This window comes from Chrysemys picta, chromosome 1 (assembly GCF_011386835.1).
Source record: "Chrysemys picta bellii isolate R12L10 chromosome 1, ASM1138683v2, whole genome shotgun sequence".
In the NCBI taxonomy this organism is placed as follows: domain Eukaryota; kingdom Metazoa; phylum Chordata; order Testudines; family Emydidae; genus Chrysemys; species Chrysemys picta.
Window position 1 is genome coordinate 113,474,603 of NC_088791.1, and position 18,625 is coordinate 113,493,227.

General features: G+C 45.4%; 1 protein-coding gene across 49 annotated transcripts in view; it reads right to left on the bottom strand.

Moving 5' to 3' along the window:
- The window catches only part of MICAL3 (microtubule associated monooxygenase, calponin and LIM domain containing 3), a 261,805-nt gene that overhangs the window by 188,641 nt on the left and 54,539 nt on the right, over positions 1-18,625 (bottom strand). The gene's annotated exons all lie outside the window — the stretch shown is intronic.

Consider the following 18,625-nt stretch of genomic DNA (forward strand, 5'->3'; position numbering starts at 1 on the left):
CATGATCCAGGCATCCACCGACAGCTCAAGGAGCGTGGTATACCAATGTTGCCGAGGCCATGCTGGTGCCACCAGAATCAACTCCGCCCTGTCTCTGCGGACCTTGAGTAGGACCTTGTGCACAAGGAGGATCGGGGGAAAGACATACAACAGCCGGTCTCCCCAGGGTAGCAGGAACGCGTCCGTGATTGAGCCTGGGCTGTGTTTCTGGAAGGAGCAGAACATTGGGCACTTTCTGTTGCTCCAGGTGGCGAAAAGGTCAAACCGAGGACACCCCCATCTTTGGAAGATGGAGTGTATGACATCTGAGCGGATGGACCACTCATGATTGCAAAAGGACCTGCTTAGGTGGTCCGCCAGTTTGTTCTGAATTCCTGGGAGATAGCCCATTCCATTCACCTGGAAGCATCCTATGCCAAACTCTCACAGCCGGAGGGCTTCCTGACATAGGGGAGAGGAACGGGCTCCACCCTGCTTGTTGACGGTGGTGGTGGTGGCGTTGTCCATTAGAACTGCTACACACGGTCCTTGTAGTTGGGCCTGAAAGGTTTGACATGCTAGCCACACCACCCTCAGCTCTTTGATATCAATATGGAGAGCTCGTCCTGTGACCACCGCCCCTGCGTTTGGAGGTCTCCCAAGTGTGCTCCCCATCCCAGAGCTGATGAGCCTGTTACCAGGGATGAGGAGGGCTGGGAGCTGCTGAAGGGGACTCCCTCACACACTGCCCAAGGGTCGAGCCACCACTGGAGGGACTCAAGCACTTGTTGAGGCACAGTGACCACTGAGTCAAGGCTGTTGCGCCCCAGGCAATAGGCCAAAGAGAGCCACGCCTGCAGGGATCTGAGTCTCAGTCTGGCAAGTGCAGGCAGCTATGTGGCCAAGGACATTTGGGCATCCCCTTGCTGTAGTGGTCAGGTATCTCCTGAGGCCTTGAAAATGTCTGTCATCACCTGGAATTGGGCGTGTGGCAGAAACGCTCTTGCCTGTACCAAGTCCAATACCGCTCCGATGAACTCTATTCTTTGGTATGGTGACAAGAGTGACTTGTTTGCATTGATGAGGAGACCCAGTGTCTCAAAAGTGGATCTGATCAAACAGAGTTGACATGCTACCTGTTCCCTGAACGCCCAGTCATCGAGGTAGGGGTATACCTGCACTTGCCTCCTTCGGAGGAAGGCAGCTATGACCGACAGGCACTTGGTGAACACTCGGGGAGCTGTCGACAGGCCGAAGGGGAGGACCGTAAACTGGTAATTTTTGTGGTCAAGCACAAACCTTAGGCATCGTCTGTGTGCAGGCCAAATAGCTATGTGGAAGTACACACCTTTCATGTCTAGGGTGGCGTACCAGTCTCCCAGATCCAGAGAAGGGATAATTGTACTCAGGGAGACCATGCGGAACTTCAACTTTACCAAGAATTTGTTGAGTCCTCGCAGGTCTAAAATGGGTCTGAGACACTCCCGCCCCCTTGGCTTTGGGGATTAGGAAGTATTGGGAATAGAATCCCTTGCCCCTGAGGAACCTCCTCCACCGCTCCTATGGAGAGGAGTGTCCACACCTCCTGAATAAGGAGTTGCTCATGCGAAGGGTCCCTCAAGAGGGACGGGGAAGGGTGGTGTGAGAGAGGGGAGGAGCACAATTGGAGAGAATATCCCACTTCTACCATGCAAAGAACCCAGCGGTCTGATGTTATTTGGGACCAAGCACAGTAGAAGTGGGATAGATGGTTCATGAAACAAGGGGAAGGATCCGATGCTGAGGCAAGTGTGCTGTCCTAGGGCGCACCTTCAAAATGCCTGCTTTGAGCCCAACAATGGCTCGAGCCCCTGCCCTGCACGGGTGAGGGATAGGAAGGCTTGTGTCTGCTTTTCCTGTCCCAGCGCCTGTAAAAGTCCTGCCTCGGCCGAGGATAGGGGAGTTGCTGCTATGGTTGCAGCTTGAAAGGTTTGTGTTGGGTTGCTGGGGTGTGCATGCCCAACAATTTCATAGTCGCCCGGGAGACATTTAGGCTGTGCAGCTAGGAGTCCGTTTGCTCAGAGAACAACCCTGCCCCATCAAACAGCAGGTCCTGCAGGGTTTGCTGCACTTCAGGGGGCAACCCGGACGCTTGCAACCATGAGCCCCTCCTTATGGCTATTCCAGAGGAAAGGGTGCGGGCAGCAGAATCCGCAGCATCTAGTGAGGCCTGCAGAGAGGTCCATGCCACTACCTTTCCTTCATCAATAATAGCCGCAAATTCGGCTCTGGAGTCTGGTGGAATCAGCTCCTTAAATTTCAACATGGAGGTCCACAAGTTGAAGTTGTATCTACTGAGGATAGCTTGTTGGTTTGCTATCCTCAGCTGCAGGCCTCCCGTTGAGTAGACCTTTCTGCTGAAAAGGTCCATTTGCTTTGACTCCTTCGACTTGGGAGTCGGTGCCTGCTGCCCCGTCTCTCCTTCTCGTTAACCGTGGCCACTACAAGGGAGTATGGCTGCGGGTGCCAGAATAGATACTTGTACCCTTTAGAGGGTACAAAAGTAATTCTGCTCAACTCCTTTAGGGGTAGGCGGGATAGATGCAGGAGTCTGCCATAGAGAGTCTTAATGTTGCTCTGAATAATTGTTATCGGGGCAGAGTTAACCTGTATGGTCCCTCTGGTGCCAAGATGTCCACCATGGGTCCTCAGGTTTCGCTACTTCCTCCACCTGCAACCCTATGTTGCGGGCGATCCTCCTCAGTAGGTATTGGTCTATTGGGGGCGGACCCGAGGTAGAGGCACCTGCCACTGCCTCGTCTGGGGACGAGGATGACGAAGCCAGAGGTGGCACAGGGTCCTCCTGACCCTCCAGCTCTCTGACCTCCTACTGGTCAGTGCCGGGGGCCTCTGTGCCGACTGTTGTCTTGGTGGCAGTGGCCTGGCCGGGCGGCAGACCTTGTGCCGATGTCATCTCAGATCCCCATGGCATAGATCGGTCCTTAGGTGGTGGGGGCACTTGGGTCTCAGAGGCCACTGACCGGGAGCCCCTGGAAAAGGACCCCTGAGCCTGGTGTTAAGTCCAGGCGATCCAAAAGGGCCACTGTACAGGTGGCTGCCACTGGGGATGCCAGGGTGCCACTCCTGCCTCACTTCGGCGCCTGTCGGATCTGTGCTGGCTGCGCCAGGAGTAAAAGGAGTCCCTATCAGAGTTCTACGATACCAACCTCGACCGTGATGACCACAGCGGCGCCAATGGGTAGTGCACCAGGGACCGGCGCCGAGTTGACGGTGTGGGCAACCGGTGCCACTCCACCCTCTGTGCCGGGGAAGGAGATAGTTGCCCCACTGGTGTCAGGGAACCCTATCCGGAACCTGGTGCTGGTGAGCTGTGCCTTGAAGACAGCAATCGGGAGCTGTACCGAACTGGAGAGGGCGACCGCCACATCATGGCTGGCTTGCCTCTAGACAGAGCCGGTCATTGAGGAACCGAAGGCTTGTCTCTGACTACCGGGGCTTGAGGTGCCATCATGGCCATCGTATTCCTGGCAGCTTCGAAAGTGATCAGGGTGGAGGGCAGCTTTAACTCCTCCACTTGGTACTGCTTGTCCAGAGTCGCTGAGTACCGGACTTGACAGTCCCCTCTAGGGAACCAAAGTCAACGGCACTGACTCCTGCACTCTGGGTGCCGAGTACTCCTGTGTAGGATGCACTGCTGTTGCGTCTTCCGGCACTGCTATCTTCAGCGCAGGGGAACAATCTCTGTCCATCTTCCTGTGCTGTTTGGGTGGCACCGATGAATGGGAGCGGTGCCAGGCTGTCTCCACAGCCGAAGATCTCTTAGGCCAGAGTCCTTCCTTGGCACCCTGTCACGTACCGAGGCCAGGCTGCTCCATATGGATGCACTCAGTGCCAGGTCCTGATGGTCCGTGGCAGGCTGGGGACGAAGAGCGGATTCCATCAGGAGTTAAGACAGAAGTCTCACTCCTTTTTCATCCTGGAGCGGAAAGCTCTGCAGATTTTGCATCTCTCTGTCTGGTCTGCCTCTCCAAGACATTTCAGGCATGAGTCATGGGGGTCGCCTGTTGGCACAGGGTTGCTGCAGGTTCTGCAAGCTTAAACCCTTGGAACTGAGGCATGCCCCAAAACCCAAGGGAGGGGTCGGGGTTTGGGGAAAAAACCCACTCCTAAACCTTATCAATTAGATACAGCTATAACTAAACTAACTAACTAACTGAACTAGAACTACAACTACAAACTAGAAGATACTTTAAGGGGACTCAGAAAAGGGACTGGATAAGACTTGTCTATGTTTAACTGGTATATAGTCTTTCCACTCTGAGAACGTGATTGTCACATACGTGGTGTTCAAGTCTGACCATAAAATGGCTATTGAAGGTTTATGGAAGCTGTTGCAATGAAGTCATATTACTTTATGTTGTTCTGTACAGGTTTGCATTTTGAGTACTCATGTCATGTTTTTGGAGGAAGCTACTTGAAGAACATTTAATATACAATGTGTGACTTACAGAAACATGACTATTTTCCTATGTGTTTAGAAACCAGCTATGTCCATCCCGACACACACACTCTTGGGATTAGGAAAATTAGCACTGAATCTTTATGAAGTAAACCGAACCTGACCTAGTCCAGCTGTGAATGCTATACTGTCATCCAGAGGAACCTGAGGGAGGATTGGGACTCTATTTTTCTAAGACACATTTGCTTTCGCCTCATATTACAGTTCTGCTAACAGTACTGGTGTACCGATAGTTGACAATGATCATAGCAGTGACTAAAATCCCAGGGACTGTATATACACCAAAGCTTGGCACAAGCCATCTGAAGCAAGTTGTTTCTTTGACAAAATTTAATTCTGAGACATGGCTTGGGTGTTCCATTACATACAAACATTGAGTATTTGGGTTAAGTTGTTAGTTTTTGCTTGTGTAATTTAAACATCTTGGATTTAATTTTAGCAGGTTTATAATTTATACTCTAGTCTCATTGCTTTGGGTATAAAGAAGAAGCACCAGTCTGAATTTAGAATTAGCTGACTTGTATCAAAACCTCTGTTATTTAAAAAAAACATTTTTTTAAATTATTTGCATGAAGTACCTTTGTATTTTCATTCATGCACATTGTGTCTACACGGGCATTTGTATATCTGGAAAAATCATGGAGCAGGTCCTCAAGGAATCAATTCTGAAGCACTTAGAGGAGAGGAAAGTGATCCGGAACAGTCAGCATGGATTCACGAAGGGCAAGTCATGCCTGACTAACCTAATTGCCTTCTATGAGGAGATAACTGGGTCTGTGGATGAGGGGAAAGCAGTGGATGTGTTATCCCTTGACTTTAGCAAAGCTTTTGATACGGTCTCCCACAGTATTCTTGCCGGCGAGCACATCGCTCGCCCGTGCCGCTTCCCGCCGCCCCCACTGGTCGTGATCGGCCGAAACTGCCACATCAGCAGGTAAATAAAACTGGCCCGACCCGCCAGGGTGCTTACCCTGGCGAGCCGTGTGCCAAACGTTGCCGACCCCTGGGCTAGATGAATGGACTATAAGGTGGATAGAAATCTGGCTAGGTGGTCGGGCTCAACGGGTAGTGATCAATGGCTCCATGTCTAGTTGGCAGTCAGTATCAAGCGGAGTGCCCGAAGGGTTGGTCCTGGGGCCGGTTTTGTTCAATATCTTCATTAATGATCTGGAGGATGGTGTGGACTGCACTCTCAGCAAGTCTGCAGATGACACTAAACTGGGAAGAGTGGTAGATACACTGGAGGGTAGAGATAGGATACAGAGGGACCTAGACAAATTAGAGGATTGGGCCAAAAGAAACCTGATGAGGTTCAACAAGGACAAGTGCAGAGTCCTGCACTTAGGACGGAAGAATCCCATTCACTGTTACAGACTAGGGATCGAATGGCTAGGAAGCAGTTCTGCAGAAAAGGACCCAGGGGTTACAGTGGATGAGAAGCTGGATAGGCTTACGGCATTTTGGGCTGTATAAGTAGGGGCATTGCCAGCAGATCAAGGGCCATGATCATTCCCCTCTATTTGACATTGGTGAGGCCTCACCTGGAGTACTGTGTCCAGTTTTGGGCCCCACACTACAAGAAGGATGTGGAAAAATTGGAAAGTCCAGCAGAGGGCAACAAAAATGATTAGGGGGCTGGAGCACATGACTTATGAAGAGAGGCTGAGGGAACTGGGTTTGTTTAGTCTTCAGAAGAGAAGAATGAGGGGGGATTTGATAGCTGCTTTCAACTACCTGAAAGGGGGTTCCAAAGAGGATGGATCTAGACTGTTCTCAGTGGTACCAGATGACAGAACAAGGAGTAATGGTCTCAAGTTGCAGTGGGGGAGGTTTAGGTTGGATATTAGGAAAAACTTTTTCACTAGGAGGGTGGTGAAGCACTGGAATGGGTTACCTAGGGAGGTGGTGGAATCTCCTTCCTTAGAGGTTTTTAAGGTCAGGCTTGACAAGGCCCTGGATGGGATGATTTAGTTGGGAACTGGTCCTGCTTTGAGCAGGGGGTTGGACTAGATGACCTCCTGAGTTCCCTTCCAACCCTAATATTCTATGATTCTATATCTGCCCCAGGAAAATGCCTGGTGCTACCTTAGCACAGAACTCAAAAAGTCAATCCCTTCCTCACCCCAAGAGATAGCTAGCACCAACAGCTGCCAGGTATTTGTAAGAGACAATAATTGGTTATACTCCATCATCGTGAAGTCTTTGGGAGGAAGGGAAACGTTTAATTTTAAAAACCTGCCTTCTTCTCTTACTACTACTAAATTCAAACAAATTATCAGTTTCAACACATCTTGGAAGTCTGAGTTCAATCACTTGTAATGAGACAAAAAACAAAACGCTGTTTACAAACATTTCAGAGCTTACATTTATAACACTAAACAAGCCTCACTAGGAGATCAAAATGAGCCAAGTGGCACATTAATAAGTCACAAGATACAGCTCATGGATCATTAGGACCATGTGAATTTTCAGTTTTCAAAACTTAAGAAAATTTACTAATTAATACCTTTTTTTTTTTGGTTAGTTTGAGGATAGCAACTGAAAACAGACAAATCCACAAGACAAAGAACAAGTAGAGTATGGGAGAAAAGGAAAGCTAGCAATGTTTCCCAAATCACACCTAGAAGCAGCAACTCTGCCGTGGAGAGAATAATTCATTCTCATTATCCATCCTTGGCTTTTCAGACTGCCAAAACAGTGCCAGTGCAGACAGTGTTTTCTATTACGGTGATACAAAGAACTTGATAGATCATCAACTAGTTTTCACAAATCTAAGAACAGCTGTCCCGTGGCAACAGCTTTCAGTCGCTACCAATCTGGACTGGATTTGAACCAGTAACCTAGAGATGAAAGGCTGTTTTCCATTACCAATACCTGAGCCACCTTAGTGAGTTCCATGTTAAACTCTTCAGAAACAATTCATGTGACAGTTACCCAATGGTAACCCAGCATTATAGGGAGAAGGAGCAAGATCCATTATTTAGTCCTTTTAAAAAATTAGCGCATATTAAACATTTTAACTTTCAAAATGCACAGAATTACTAAATGTACTGTTTTAAAATTGGAGAGCAAATCTAATGTCAAGCAACTAATTTTAAAGCAATGTGTAGAACAGAGATGGGAATATTTAATATCTTTCATCTCGACACTACTAAAATGAGACATTTCTCCCCCCCCCCTTTCAAAAAGCTAGAAATGACTACATATATTTTAAATAAGTAGTTCTTGGATTTCACCACATTTTTCTGTAGTTCTGTGGCTCAAACTGATTTATTAGAGCAGGATCTCTTGGATATAGTTAAGTGGGTAATGATACTGCTTAGACTGGAACTCTGTTGCCTCTGTGGTCAGAAATACTAAGCCATGTAGCTCTCCTTACATTTACGTTAATGCCCTTGATTAAAGGCAAGAACAAACAGAGGGAAAGCTCTCAGGATTTTAAAGAATGGGTGAGCCACAAGCAATTAAATGGTATGTGTCAATTCCCAAATGTGGCGAGATTTGAAAATATCTAAGTGATATTGTCTTGTCTAACCTAGAATAAAATATTTCAATGATTTTTTCCAGAAATTCCAATGAATTAAAAAAAAAAAAAAAAAAAAAAAAAAAAAAACACTTTTCTGTAGTGTCTACAACTCAGTTATTTCAGTGTCAGTGCACTAGAATTTAAACTGACTAGAAACTGAATGTAAATAAAAGTGAAGCTGCCCAGCCTGTTTGTGTTTCTCTTTTTGGACAATGAAAAGAGTAAATATGAAATGTAAAGAGCAACTGTTTTTTGAGTCTTTCGATTTTATTGATTTCAGGTGCTATGGAAACCTTGTGGAAATCTGTTTTCTAAAAATGATTTGTTAATGTGTATGTCCTTTTAAGGAAAATATGTAAATGCTCTTTTTATGTTCAAGTTCATTTAATTTTTAACCCCATGTTTTTCCTATACACACAGCAGCTGTACAGCAAGTCAAACTCTGTTGCTGGCTCCTAATTTGCCTTTTAAACTCACTATTGCCAAATTAGAAAACACACAGAGGCCTAAAACAGGTTCCCCCAAAGGAGGGAGAGATACAATTTAGGGTGATGTAAAGGGATGCAAATAGGAGTTATCAGACAGAATATCAGAGAAAAATGTAAGTTATAGATTAAGATTTCATGGGGAAAAAAATCAGTGTGGGAGGGCAGATGTCAATTCAACTGTGACACAACCTCTCCAGGGAAGTTGTGGAAGCTGTTGCTCAAGTGAATTAAAAATCAGATTGGAAAAAGTATGAGAAAAATATATAGTGAAGAATAAACCTTAACTGGCCCTAGGAGGAGGTGAGAATGGGCAAGATGGCATGTGTCTGCTCTCTACGATTTTGCAAGGAAATGATTGAAACCAAAACCCCACAGCTTTCTTTGTAACTATTAGGACAGCAATGGGTAGTTGGGGGTATAAAGTATTTTGAAGTCACGGGAGTTCAATGTTTACTTCAGAGCATTTCAATCTGACAGTTCTCTGAGCTAACTGTGTAATAATATCCCAATGCCTTCTTTATTAGGATGGCTGGTAAAGTAAGTTTCAAAGCCCACACTTCACCACCATACCAAAAATCTGAGCCTATCTGTGGCAAACTGAATTAAAAAGAAAAACCTCCCCCGTACAGCACCGGTAAGCCTATCCTAAGTCACTTTGCCTCATACATCTAGCTACAGAAAGCATGTTAGAAGCGTATAAGCTTGCTGAACCTCTAGCCAAGATTCACAAGGGATTGAAGAGCACCTGTGCTAACTGACAGCCTTGTTTACACCACTGGTTTCCACAGGGAGAGAGGTGGGGTTGAGCAATCAGCAAAGTGATAGAACCAATGGATAAGTTGGACCTATTGCACAGAAAAGCCAGCTATTTTCAGTTTGGATTCTTGGGAAATGTATTAGACTAGGCAAAAGGTTAAGGGGACAGAATAGACAGAACTGAGCTATAAATAAATACTAGACTTTTGACCATGCAGTTTTATTACAACCTGTGTCACCAATTACTGTGATGGAAGTGGGTGTGTCAACTAGCTACTGAAGTAACAGCTGTTTAAAATATATAGTGCAGACAAACCGCATTAGGCGAATGTAAGAGTCAGCAAATGCCAAAGTTAAGGTTGCACACGCACAACCATACCTGCTCTCTTGTATGCCCACGTTATATGGTCTAATTGCATGATCTTAACCTTTGACATATGAGCACAAACCATATCATATCTCAGACAATACACAAATTTTGTACAACCTTTTTATTACACTTCAGCAAGAGCTTTAATATAATACTACACTGTTATATATTTACCATGATTTTGTCACAACGGCCCAATTTCACTTAGAGCTAAATCCCAGAAGCTGCTAAGTGCTTACAAAGCTCAACAAATTTAATAAGAGTTGGAGGTGCTTAGCACTGCTAAGGATTTAGCTATTGGACATTTTAAATTCAGCAAGTTCTCTTCTCTTTAAGGCCTCCCCCACATCCATGTTTTTACTCTTCCAGCCAGGTACGCTTCTGAACATTAGTTATATTAAAATCTCAAAAGCTGATTCTCAGAGTAATACATAGAGTTGAATTACTAACATTTAGCATTTCTGTCTTCTACATTGAAGTAATTTTTGTAATCATCACACAATTTATACTCAAACTATCTTAAAATTCTAATATTCTACTGATTTTTTTTCTGTTGCCTTTCAAAATCTTTACCAAAAACTGTTTCAATGAGTGAATTTGGCTATAGATTTAATGTATTTCTAATTGGACAAATATAAGTACATTGAAAATGATTTTTTCCCCATAAGATGACAAAAAAAAAAAAAGTGTTTCGAGGTGTAAATTCTACCTGTATTAAGTGTGTTTGCAACAAGAGGAATTAAACACTACGGATAGTGTTGTAGTCAGTGAAAAATGTATTGTAATTTAATTCTGAATACTATAAATATTTTCACTCTGACCCCATTTCACTTCATCCATCGTGGTTTAAGTACTGTGTTCCACCCCTCCAGAAGAGCCTGAACGTTCAGTGTGACTATATGTAACTTATCTCATTTTCTGATCAGTTCAGAAGCATCCAGAAGTCTATAGAGTTCGAATAGCTATCCGTACATGAGTTATGCATCCATCCTTATCTTCGCACATTAAGAACTTTGCAAAAAAAAACTGAAAAAAAAAATCTATTGTGCATGTGATTTTAAGAAATTTAACTCAGTCAAATAAAACTATATTTTCACTTGAACAGTCAAATGCAGTTGTCACTGAGGGGTATTTTCATTCTAATTTTCAACTTTTAAACCCCTGCCTCTTCCATTTCATGCTGTTCAAAAACTAATACAATATATTTATTTTTTAATTATGGGGAAAGTATTTTTTCTATTCTTCTTGTTTCTATGGCCAGGGCCGGCTCCAGACACCAGCCCAGCAAGCGGGTGCTTTGGGTGGCCAACGGAGAGGGGCGGCACGTGTGGCTCTCGGAGGGAAGGACCTGACGCCGAATTGCCGCCGAAGAATGAAGTGGCAGCGGTAGAGCTGCCGCCGAAGTGCCGCCGATCACAGCTTTTTTTTTTTTTTTTTTTATTTTTTGTTGCTGCTTGGGGCGGCAAAAACGCTGAAGCCGGCCCTGTCAATGGCTGAACTGATTTGACTTCAAAACAACAAAAATCACTTCTGGAATGGAAACTATTATGCACCTTGCCATAGAGGGTCTTCATTAACGCTCCACTATGATTAAAAGACATTTAGGAAGAAAGTAGACCTTTCTGCGTCCCAGACTGCAGCCCATTTGCGTGTGTAGACTTCTTGGATCCTCATGGGTACCCTCAAGAGAACAAGCTGTGTCCTGTGTGTCTGGAGAGGGACATTTTAATCACGTTTCTTACAATACAGATTGTGTCCATACACCCAGCACAGCAAGGAAAAACGTTGGCTGTAGTGCTGGGAGGAACAAAAATCTTACTTTTATAACACTTCCTTTCCTGCTCTTGTTCAGTTCACAACCTGCCTAATCTATCATCCTACATGCAAACAAAAGGCTAAGAAAAAAAGCTGCTTAACAAAGAATTGAGTAATGCTTCAGAGAGCATGCAAAGGGTGGCATGCCTATAGCAAGAGTATGTTTTGTACAGTAAAATGTAAGCCATCTGTAATGTTCTGTCTCTCCTGGGGTGAAGTTATACCACAAAGCAACTAAAGATAGCACCGTGATTATGTGTTGGCAGGGAAGCAGCAAATTAAGCTCTGCCTAAGCAGGCTAAGATCAGCCATGAATTGAGCAACTGCAGTTTCTGGGACAGCTTTTAATAGTTCTTTCCAAAACCCAAATACAGGGTTTCTAGGGAGATTATAAAGGCCTTGCCCCAGCTAGACAACCCAGGTCAAGGGTGGAAGGAGACTCAAACTTCATTGTTCAACTAGCGGTGACTCCCACTTTATCCATGCAGATCAGATATCCACACAGGGATGACCAAGTAAGTTATACATGCAGCCAAGAATTAGGAGGATGAAATGTGAAGGGAATGGAAAGGGGAGTTCTCAGTTGGAAACAGACATGCCTGCAGCTGATAAAAACACACAGTACTTCCTACGAAATGTATTTGTCCCTCCCTAAAGCAGCATCAAAAGGGATTCCTTACAAAAGTAGCCCTGAATAAGATAAAACATTGACTAGCTGAAATTTCGTCTCACTCCTCCTCTGCTCCCATCTCCCAGTATCTTTATCCTCTCCCGATGTCTCTTTGGTCTCCATCTCTCTCCCATGCACATCCCCTTTCTGGAGTGATTGTTTCTGTCAATTGCAGAAGACTCCACAAAACCCTCTCAGTCTGGGCAGCACTATCTGGTTCTACTGCACTATAAAATCCTTACCTCTCTCCACAAAACTCCAGAGCTCCCTTTGACCTTAAGTGGTGCAATAAAGCAAGCTGCTCCTGCATTTCTGCTCCCTTACTTCACCATTCCTCTCGGAAGACAAGAGCATCTACCCTGCCGGCTAAATTCCTGGTTTTTGGTCTTGCACTCCAGGAAAATTGATTAGATGTAAATCGTGCACGATTACATCATCATCCACCAATCAAAATGCAGGACAGATGGAGTGTGTTGCATCCATGAAGTTACATGCCAGTAGCAGATTATCAAAGGGTGCAGGTGTAAAGCAGAAGTCTACCACATTGACTGCATTAAGATAGGTGGGAGGAAGAGAATAATCAGCACACATGCCTAATGGAAGTCAACTACCTTCATTAGACTCTTAGACCCCAATCCTGTAGCTCTTCAGGTAAAAACTTATTTCAATGGGAGTTTTACACAATCAAACCCTTAAAGGGAGACAAAAGCCTAGCGAGATGGCAAGTTGGTTTTCTAGTCACTTACCAGCAGGACCGGCTCCAGGGTTTTGGCCGCCCCAAGCAGGAAAAAAACAAAACAAAACAAAAAAAAAAGCCGCAACCGCAATTGAGATCTGCGGCGGCAATTCGGCGGGAGGTCCTTCGCTCTGAGCCGGAGTGAGGGATCGTCTGCCGAATTGCCGCCGAATAGCTGGACGTGCCGCCCCTCTCCGGAGCGGCTGCCCCAAGCACCTGCTTGCCAGGCTGGTGCCTGGAGCTGGCCTTGCTTACTAGAAAACCCCAGTAGATTATTTCATGTCAGGAGCCTATATTTTAAACTGTACAGTGATTTCAGTCACAAAGGAAATACTCAGGACTGTCTTGACGTATAAAAAAGGATTTCTGACAGCATGGCAGCAGGACGGGGTGGAGGGAAAAGAGGAATGCAAAAATAGACAGGTTTTTAACGAGATATTAGTTTCAAATTTCTACCCAGAAACAAAACAGATTTTACATTGCCACCCACAGCCAGACGCTTCAGGGCTGCTTACTTTCATTCCGTGGTCTCTAAGGAATGACTAGCTCTGTATGAATGGAGCTTTTTAGCTAGGCTTAGAGCATGCAAGAAGGGGGGGGATGAGTGGGGTAATTGGGGCAAGACCAGGAAGGAAAGTTACAGAACACAAATTGTTTACAAATACTGAGCCAAGCTAACACGATCTCCTTGACTGTTCAAGCATATCATTAAATTAAACCCTGAACAATAGACATGGAGGCCGGGAGAATGGTACCACTTCATCCTCCACTTTGCTAACGGGCAGAAGGGCAACATTCCATGTAAAGTTTATACGAGTGGAGCAGCCAGAAACAGGAGCCCTCAATCAGGGTTCCTTTGGAAATTAACCACTGCTAGGCTGCCAGTCAATGCCAGTGATGCCACAGGAAAGCGCCCTTGCGTCACTGCAAAAACAAAGCACTGCAGCCACAGGTGGGAGAAGGGAAAGTGTCCAGACAAGAGCTAAACTGAGCTTCCCCCTATAGCAACCAGAACAAAGGAGGATAACAACTTGGTACAGAGAAGAAACCTGACTGGGAAATGCCACTCTGAACATGAAAGCACAGCATTGCTGGCGTCTGGCCTGCAAACACACTATTATTTTGGGTTTCTATTTTTAACAGACTGAGGGATGAAGACGAGGAGAGTTAGAGCTCGCAACTACTATTTACTGACTAGGTTTATTTTTTTCAAAAGTTCATTTAATGCTAATATATAGTGCTGGATGATAGCACTGGAGCAAAGCCCCATTTATCTACTGTCCAGGCACAGCATGGGAGAATAGAGCAAATGTTTTCCCACTTCCTGCCATGCCAGTGTGCCATAAACCACTTTTGAAAGGAACTCCATTGGGGTTACTATCTACACCCACTGAATCTTTGGCCTCTGAGAGTGTCTGTTCAGTCCTGTTTTGAGGAGGCTGCAATGCAGAAACTCGTGCCATAGAAATCTGACAGAAAGCCAGCTCACCTCACAGAGTAATGATTACTACTGACTGGGGCTGGTTTTGAACTGGTGACCTAAAGGTGAAATGCTCCATAATCCCTATAGACTATTCTCAGTCATCCTGTCCACAATGAATAGACTAAATCTTAAGCAGGGCAATTCAATGGTCTCCTCCTTTGGTCCCTGACAGTTCCTTTACCATCAGCAACAGAAGAGTCAATGATTAATCTTCTGTGCCTTGTTTCTCTTCTAGAAGAGAAAAATCAAATTCACATTCTCTGTCTCCTTCCCAATCCAATGATCAACAATCTTCAGAGGGGTAACATTCAGAATTTTCTATTGTTCAAGTACATTCTGGTCCATTACATATCCCTGCTCGCACAATTTCTCTTAGGACCCATCTATCACCTCTTGCTGGTTGCTTGCATGGTCACATTCTGGACCTCAAATACCCTGCACGGTGAGCAAGGAATAGTGAAGAGAACAAAACTTTAGAACACAGCATCAGCCAGGGAGAGCAATCCTCACCCTTAGAGCTGCAGAAATTCTGTTAGGAACCCACAACAGTTCTTCCCCTGGCCATTCCACTGGGAGACCCCCTGCCAAAATGATCCCAGTTACTCCTCTGAGATGGAAAGCTACCAGCTACGGATGACAGAACAGATAAGATATGGTCTCCACCTTTGCTATACTAATGAACTCTGACAGTGAGTGATTTATCATGACTCCACCAGATGCTGCAATTATGTGAACCAGTGAGAACTCTTTTCCACATATACTTGTCAGCAGCACTGATCCAGGTTAATGCTGCAACACCAGTGTGTTACTGGAATACATGAAGAGCTCTGACTCTCTGAAGAGCCATAGTGCGTTAGAAACTATGGATAAAGTTGCTGCTGCATCCCACCCTACCCGTTATTTCTTATACATTATCAGGATGTCTTCTCCCACCTTCACTCAGCCAATGGCCTTCATCACCCTTGTGTAAAAATTTTCAAACTAGCACCATCATGCTTTTCTCCCATGCTGCCCTCCAAGCATGGGAGGAGCTCCCCATGAATAACTGCAAAGCTACTTCAATGTCCTTCTTTAGATCCCTCCTGAAAAATAAAAACTTTCCTCTGCCGTGATGCCTACAAAAAGACACAACGATAGCTAAGCAGTTGATGAGCTGCGGCTGCTGCTTCTCGTGCTGACTAATTTTGCCTCACTGTTTCCTTGTGCTTCCCCTGTTTGCTGTCTCAGTCTTTTAAATGGAGATTGTAAGCTCCTTGGGGCAAGGACTGTCTTTTTGTTGTGTGTTTGTACAGCACCTAGCGCAGTGGGGTCCTGGTCTATGATTGGGGTCCCTAAGTGCTATTGCAATACAAATATATAATAATAAAAACTACTCTAGCCTGGACACCTCAAGGGCATGGAAAGAGTAGGGGCGGGAGGGGGAGGGGGCCTGAGAAGAGAGAAAGGAGCTATGTTTAGCTTTATTCTCCAGTATGAAAGGAGTAAAATGAATCATGCTGCACAAGCATCCTAGCAGCACATAAGCTTTGTCAACTGCACTGATGAAAGGTTCCTTCAAGAAACACACGCTGCACTTGCTCTCTCCAGAGTTGCTGCGTTACAAGTCTTGACAGAACAAACACATACAAAAGAGGTAAATGAACAACCTTTCATGTCTAGTTTTGAAATAATTTAGGTGCTGAAACAAGCCAGTTCGATCAACGTACTAAAGTAAGCAGGCAGACAGTAAGCAGGCAGGGTCCTAAAAAGATTCTCAAGGGAGAAAAATTGCAGTAGGGAAAGACATGGCTAGCTTTAACTGCCTCGAGGAACCAGGGAGTGCAAAAGCATGTGGATTAGATACATTATTTCACAACAGCATGCCTCAAAACTGAGATATGCCTTCCGTGCACTTGGCATGTGTTTCTTCAACAATTTGCCAACTACAGCAGAATATTTCTTTATGGGGAAGAGAAAAAAGCCTGTCAACACTTCATAAGAAGAAAACTCTAGGGCCCATCTGCACTGAGATATGAAACCTTATTAATAACTTTTTGTCCACACTAATGTATGTAAACACTTCTCTACACAGGTGACGCAATGCAGTGCAGACAGAGCTGATTCTTATTTTGAAAGTGTAAGAGCTACTGTGTGTGCCATGAACAAAATACATCTGCATAACACTGTTCAGAGTCCGCGGTGTGACCAGGAGAGACTACCCTCACGTGTAGGGCATCACATCATGCAGCTTGGGTAGCACAAGGGCAGACTAATATGTCACATTCATCAGGCTTTCAGAGTGCAGCCAGGGCTCCACAAAAGGCTTACTGAAGAGTTTCTCTAGGAATGATAAGGACTTCAGAAGAAGCAGACAGCACTTGGGAATTAACCTTTATAGATGCTTTATTCTTCTCTCCCCACTGAGCCCCCATTAGATTTTTATTTAAAGGGACAGTCAACTTTCAAAAAATTCTCACTTCTTTGAAAATGTTCTAATTTAATTGTTACAAGCAACAGCAAGGGGGCTATAAACTAAGAGATTTAAAAAAAATGGTGTGTCTCACTTTGTGCTGTGCACTTGACAGCAATGTGTCAGTTTCCTGCTTCTCCAGTACAGTCAGCCAGTTTCCCCTCAAATGTTTGTGTGGCTCTTTCATTTAAAAAAGAAAACGTAATTGTAAATCCACAGAAATGGGCAGCAGCACTTAGAAGCAGGTTAAGTACATGAAATGACTTTCAACTGTTAAAAGGATACTGTCAATTTTTTTTTAGTAGTTAATGTTTGTACTTTATTTCAAAGCACCATATAAGTGATAAGTATTTTTAGATAAAAGGGCACTAAGTGAAGGTTATTCTGAAAGGACCGTAATTTGTGACTAAGCTTTTTGGAGCAGGAAATGTCTGTATTTTGGGTTTTGTCCAGCAGAGAACACATTGCATACTATTCATTTGTTATGCACCAAACAATTTGTTAAAACCACATGCAGATTCCATACACAGCCCAAACATTTTAACCATGATGTTATAGTCCAGGGGTGGACAAACTTTGTGGCCCCAGGGCCACATCTGGGTATGGAAATTGTATGGCAGGCCATGAATGCTCACAAAATTGGGAGTTGGGGTGTGGGAGGGGGTGAGGGGTCCGGCTGGATGTGCGAGCTCTGGGGTGGGGCCAGAAATGAGTTCATGGTGCAGGCAGGCGCTCCGGGCTGGGACCAAGGGGTTCGGAGAACAGGAGTGGGATCAGGGTGGGGGCAGGGGGTTGGGGTGTAGGAGCGGGTCAGGGGTGCAGGCTCCGGGCAGCACTTACCTCAAGCAGCGGAGGCGCGGCCAGGTGGCTCTGTGTGCTGCCCTGTCCGCAGGCATCGCCCCTGCAGCTCCCATTGGCCACGGTTCCTGGCCAATGGGGAGCTGCGGGGCAGCACTTGGGGCGGGGGCAGCATGCGGAGACCCCTGGCTGTCCCTACGCGTAGGAGCTGCAGGTGGGACATGCCACTGCTTCCAGGAGCCAGGTGGAGTGGGGCAAGCCCTGGACCCCGATCCCCGGCTGGAGCTCGAGGGCCGGATTAAAATGTCTGGAGGGCTGGATGCGGCCCCCCAGGCTGCAGTTTCCCCACCCCTGTTATAGTCAGTCTCTGGGAAGTACCTCACTCTGTTCTTGAGCGACCTCTTTCTGGACACTTCCTCAGAATGGCTCAGAGAAAGCCACACCAAGTCCTTAGTCAGAAGGGAAGAAAATCTGAGAAGAACTAACTCCCCACCAAATATGAAATTCAAAACAATCTGGGGGTGCCCAGTGGGAAAGAGCAAACCTTCACTTTAAAACAGAAACTAGTTTAATGACTTTTGTGTTTAAAACAAGGCAAAAATGTTCACACAGCTTAGTCTTAAAATAATTTCCCCCTTTCTTCTCTTCTGGGCAATGGTGCAGCTGCATTCCAACATCTTAAAACAAAGTGATCATTTGCAAGCAGACAGTCCAATACACCAAACACAGCTGACATCTAATCCAGACTGGAGACACAGCCACCTCTACACAGAATACTTTTAGCATGTAGCAATTAAGACATTCATTGTGCTTCTAACCCTTCCCTCCCCACAACTACTTGGTGGGCGGGGAGGAGCACGACAGGGAAGGGAGAGGGTTCCTAATGAAAGGAGGAAGAGTTCCAGCCATGGGCAAGATCTGTGTCTCTGCCTTTAACACAGGGAGTGATGCTGTACAGATTGTGCCTGCTCAGGTGACATGCCCATTGTCACAGACTGGCACCAGAGAAGGAACGTGATTCACACATAGGCTACAC